Here is a 5,880-nt window from a genome sequence, read left to right as displayed (position 1 = left end):
GTATACACGTTTTTGCTGTTACGAGCTCAGTTGTTCTATGTGAGCACGGTTCGTTCGATCGTTTGGCCCGGTACATTATATTCCTATCGAGAGCCCACTTAGCTCATTTTGGCTTCTTCTAGTAGGTGTCCTTCCAAGGGGATGCCCCCAGTATTCTGAGGTTGATTGCAAAAAAGCCTGGAATACTTGTTGAGTCTTCTTTAGGTAGCATATGGATGTTGCCTCGTTAAAAAACTTGCCTATAAAACCCTTTTGGGAAAAAAACCCGGTTGGAGAGTGCTTTGGCTATTTTGATTGGACACCTACACTCAGGTCAGTGTAGAATGTAATTGAAAGAGAAAGGAGATGGTTATACCTTAGTGTAGAATGTGTCGGCGATGTTTTGAACCCTGATATGTTTCAGTCGCTTGTGATGAGGATGTGGTACGGTCCCCTGCTTTGTTTAGTAAGGGATAGCCGAGAGTGTAGCTTGTTATCGATATTTTACTATTTGCTTATCCTTCGGCTCCTTTGAAGGTGGAGGTACCGGTGTCGGGGCCACATCATGCACCCCGAACATTTATCTTGCTGCATGTTGTTCCCCATAGACGGTCTTAATCCCATCCTTTTTCAGGAATTTCATCATTTGATGAAGGATGGATGGTACTAGTCTCATGCAGTGTATCCATGGCCTTCCGAGCAAGGCGTTGTACCTCATGTCTCCGTCGATGACATGGAATTTGGCATTTTGGGTTGTGCCGGCCACGTTGACTAGGAGGGTGATTTCCCCTTTCGTTGTATCGCTCGCCATGTTGAATCCGTTGAGGACTCGAGAGGCAGGTACGATTTGGTCAAGCATTCTGAGCTGCTCTACCACCCTCGACCTGATAATGTTGGTCGAGCTACCTGGATCCACAAGTATACGTTTAATTTGAAATGTATTTACAAGAAAAGAGATTACCAATGAGTCGTTGTGAGGCTGAGAAAAGGTCTCAATGTCCTCGTCGCTGAATGTTAGAGCATCCTCGAGTATGTATCCCCAAGTTCGCTTTTCTCTGGTGATGTATATTTTTGTTCTTCTCATCATGGGCTCCTATGGGGCATCGATTCCTCCCAATATCATACGGATGACATGTTGTGGCTCATTCGTTTCATCCTTCTTAGACGCCTCTCTTTCCCAGAATTGATTTTTGGCCCGGTCGTTGAGGAACTCTCGGATGTGACCTTTACTGAGTAATCTGGCTACTTCTTCTTAGAGTTGGTGGCAATCCTCGGTCATGTGGCTCTGCGTGTTGTGGAATTCACACACTAAGTTATGATTTCTTTGCTAAGGATCTGATTGCACAGGCCTGGGCCAACTGACGTCTCTGATTTTATTGATGGCGAACACAATGTCTGATACATCGACATTAAATTTTTATTCCGATAAGAGAGGTGCCTCCATTGGACATGTGTGCCTATCGAATCCGACACTGTTGATGAGTCCTCGAGAATTCTGGCCTCAGTCCATCCTTCGATCATTGCCGGGTATGTTACGCCTCGGGGCATTTCTCCTGTCGTCGGTGTATGGATGGTACCTTTCTTTGTTTGGATTTGGCTACTTCACCAGAAGCATGTTTGGGTATACCGAGCCTGAGGGGGCTGCTAGTTGGTCGTGCTCGACCCTGATTTTCGATTGATATCGATTGTGAACGTCCGACCAGGTCACGACGAGATATATAACCAGATTTTGTTTCAGCTGCTTCGATGCCACCGAGCTTTGTTCATATAGACCTTGAGTAAAGTCTTGCACTGCCATGTCGTCAGAGACTGGTGGTAGGTCCATTCGTTTTATATTTGAAAGTGAGATACGAACTCTCACAGCATCTCGTTTTCCCTCTGCGTGATCTTGAAGACGTTAGACTTCCTTGTTGCTACTTCGATGGCACCGACATGTGCCTTTATGAAAGAATCTGCCAGCATGGAAAATGAGTCTATGGAGTTAGGAGCAAGGTTGTGATACCACATCATGGCCCCTTTCGAGAGCGTTATCCCGAACTTCTTTAGCAAGACGGGCTCAGTCTCGTTGTCTTTTAGGTCGTTGCCCTTCAATGTGAAAGTGTATGCAGTGACGTGCTCGTTGGGGTCCGAGGCTCCATTGTACTTCGGAGATCGGGCATTCTGAACTTCTTCAAGATGGGTTTTGGGGCTGCTTCCTGTCGTAACGGCTTCTGTACGAACTTCTTTGAATCCACACCTTTCAAGATCGAGGGTGCGCCCAGAATTTGGTCAACCCTGGAGTTGTAGGTCTTGACCATTTTGTCATTGGCTTCTATCTTCTTCTCACACGATTTTATCCTCCAAATGAGGTCCTCTAGCATCTTTTCGATGGCGGGGTCGGCTGCCAACCCGTTATTGCTCGACCTCTCCTATTCCTGCTCGGCTAGGGGAGCTGTCCCGGGTGCTACCGTGCTGGGAGTTTTTGGTTACTTTGTAGCTGAGCAATAGCCAGCTGTTGTGCCTGCAACATTTCAAATATAACGTGAAGGCTAACCTCTCGTTCTTTCCTAGTTGGGGTTTTTTGGGCTTCTTGTTGGTCTCCTTGGTGCACGCTCTTGTTAGTGTGGGAGCTTACATCAATGTGTTGAGCATCGTGTGAGACCACATCCACGGGAATTGGCTCTGGTGCGTTCTTAGGGTTTCGTGCTGGTACACCAACACCTGGAACATCCACACCATTTTCTACATGGTTGTCAAGATTTTTGTTCACCGAATCAGACATTTTGATCTGAAATCAAAGATCTTGGGCAAGAAAAAGTGTAAAAGATAACTTACGTTACGTAGTAAAACCAACAAGAAAATAATCACTATTATTTTTAGTCCCACGGTGGGCGCCAAACTTTTTTACCGTGAAAATGGTAATAACAATTAAATTAAATTTAGTGGTTCTAAAAATACATGATCTATTTTTATGCTAGTTGTTAGGGAAAAAGATTCTATGTGAAAGACTTAGAAATGAGATAAGAGCTTGATAGCAAGATGATAACCAAACCGAATCACTGTCGATGGGGCCTCGAGCTTGCTTATTCGGGGCCTCGGGGTCGAGTCCAATGTCCACCGAGGGTGGTCGATAGAGACTAACAGTTAGAATAAAATCAATGATGGCTCTTTATGGCCAATAATAAGTAATAAATGAAGAATAATAAATAGAACACAATAAATATAGGCAATAAATGGAAGCAATAATATCAAGAGAATATGTTAGAGAGTAGAGAGAATGTTCTTGAGTAGTTAGTATTAAGCAACATGTGTTTACAAAATGACAAAGATCCCCTTTATATATGAGGGGAAATCCCAACATTGTACAAATACATTTACTACAAAGATATGGAGATTGGACAGCTAGTTAATGCCATGATGCGGGCTTAGACTAGCCTGACAGACCTTGTCGACTCTAGCTACACGCCTTGGGAACTCCCCACTTTCTCACCATAACCATCGGTCCATACTGCTCCGAGGTCGAGCATCGATGTCCCTCGAGGGATGAAACTCGACCATGGTTTTGAGCCTTCGAGATGTCGTAACGATGGAAAATTGGACCCTCCAATTTTAAGGTTATGATTCTCTATTATGATGTAGTTTATATATTATAAGTTATAATAATGGTACAATTGCTCATTATCTACTTCTTATGGATGATTTATTTATTTCTTTTTGAACTTTTGTGGGCAATCAGTAAAAGGAACCATTTTTTTCTCTCAATGATAAATGTATAGAGAAGAAAGTTACTACCTTTAAGTCTTAAATACTTAAAATTCTGGAAAAAATATGTAACCATATGAGCTTTTACACACTTTTATGGGAATAATTTATTAAACTTATATTGATAATAAAATTGGTTAATATGTAACTAGTTTAGTTGGACATTTCAAAATAGAGAAGAGGATTGTTGAAATTTTCTAATAAAATAGATAACTGACTATCTTATTCAAAATCAATTTTGCAAGGAACACTTTGCTTGTTAGGACTTGTGTGCAAAATTTGAGTTCATTCCGAATTGATTTGCTATGTTTCGGTGCGAATTTTTGGAAGTCGAAAGTTGGAAAGTTCATTAAGTTTGATTTAAGGCGCGTTTCTTTGTTTCAATGTTGTTATGCATGATTTGAGGCCTTGAGTTGGTCTGTGTTATGTTATGGGACTTGTTGGTATGTTCGTACGAGGTCCCCGAGGGGCTCGGGTGAGTTTCAGATAGGTTTGGGCTGCATTGCGCTCATTATTCTTATGTTTCGACGTCGTTTCTTCAAGCATAAATTGTACCACATTAATAAAATTTCTACTTTTGTTGAAGCATTATATCCTTATCATAATTATGGAGCCATAGCAAAAAGAATCGTCGAATGTGGACATCGTATGAGGAATTTATGGTCATTTTACAAAGAATTGGGTTGCTAGATTTTTCAGATTAATTACGAAATTGCCACTGAGAGGCATTGCATTTGACATGCGTACTTGAAATACATGCATAGAGATGCATTTCCTTTTTGCTACCTGGTTTTGGTGACATTCATGATTTTTACCCGAATCTCATATTTTTCGACGATTTTGGTTAAGAATTTGGGCTTTCACTGTTATTCTTGAATAATAGAGTTATTTTTGGAAAACTATGAAGAAGTTGAGATTTTATCTCTAAGTTACTTCCTTATTTATATGTTTTACGTTGTTATGAACTTTTGTTGGCTATTGGTGTTGGACCCGACCTATGTTCCAGCTCGTCAGTACTTTCAACCTAAGATTAGGTTTGTTACTTACTAGTATATGGGGGTCGGTTGTTTTGATACTATACTTCTACACATTGCATGCAGATGTTGGCTATTATTATGTTGTGTTCGATAGGAGCTGGATTTGAAGGTGTACATGCATCCCTATTGTAGCTGCCTCTTGTTCATCGTAGCCTTAGATTTATAAAACTCTGTTTATGTACTATTCAAACAGAAGATCTATTTACTTCATATCAGCTTTGTAAACTCTATTCTTAGAAGCTCATGATTTGTAATACTAGTCCTTGGGAAATGTATAAAATTAAGATAATTTGTTTTCATTAATTGTCCTGTTAAATATTATTGAAATTGGATAGATGTTAGTTGACTTACCTAGCGGGTTGGGTTAGGTGCCATCACGACTAGTAGATTTTGGGTCGTGGCAGATTGGTATCAGAGCTCTAGGTTATAGGTTCTACAAGTCATTAGCAAGTGTCTAGTATAGTCTTAAGGATCGGTATGATGACATCCATACCTATCTTTGAGAGGCTACATGACATTTAGGATATTCTTCCCATCTTCATTTCCTTATTGTGCGGTATCGATTCAGCTTAGAGCATAATCCTTTGTATTCATTCTACGAATTCATTTACGCACATGAGCGCTCGGTATCAGATGTGCATCAACGACTTGTGATTCCCTGGATGAGGTGCGAGATGTGATTTTAGTGTCTTGATGATGGACCAGTCTAGAGGACTTGAGGTCGAGTTTTGACTATAGCTTGAGCATAGAGGTGTTGATTGTGTAAACACGTGCTTTTGGATTTATATATCAACTTGTGTCCCTCTTAGTGGAATTTGTGGCTAGATGGCTATGTGGTAAGTATGATGTGACATCAAGATGTGTTCATATGGTTTGAATGTGACGAGAAGGGTTTGCTTGATGTGTATAAAGAAATATTGGGTGCTTGATTTCCATTTTGATTTGATGTATAGTCTCGAGTTATGGGTGTGTTGAAGGATCTTTTCATGTTGTTAAGTTGAGGAGTGAATTAGATTTTCATGTCATGATATGAGTTCAGATTCAGGAAGATTGAGTGATTGCGTAATAGTTATGACTGTGGAAGGGCGTAGAGAGATGTCAGTTTGAGGCTGAGCAGGCAGGC

Source organism: Nicotiana sylvestris, chromosome 1, assembly GCF_000393655.2.
Source record: "Nicotiana sylvestris chromosome 1, ASM39365v2, whole genome shotgun sequence".
Lineage (NCBI taxonomy): Eukaryota > Viridiplantae > Streptophyta > Magnoliopsida > Solanales > Solanaceae > Nicotiana > Nicotiana sylvestris.
The sequence above is the reverse complement of the archived record's forward strand: the minus strand, read 5'-3'. Positions refer to the sequence as shown.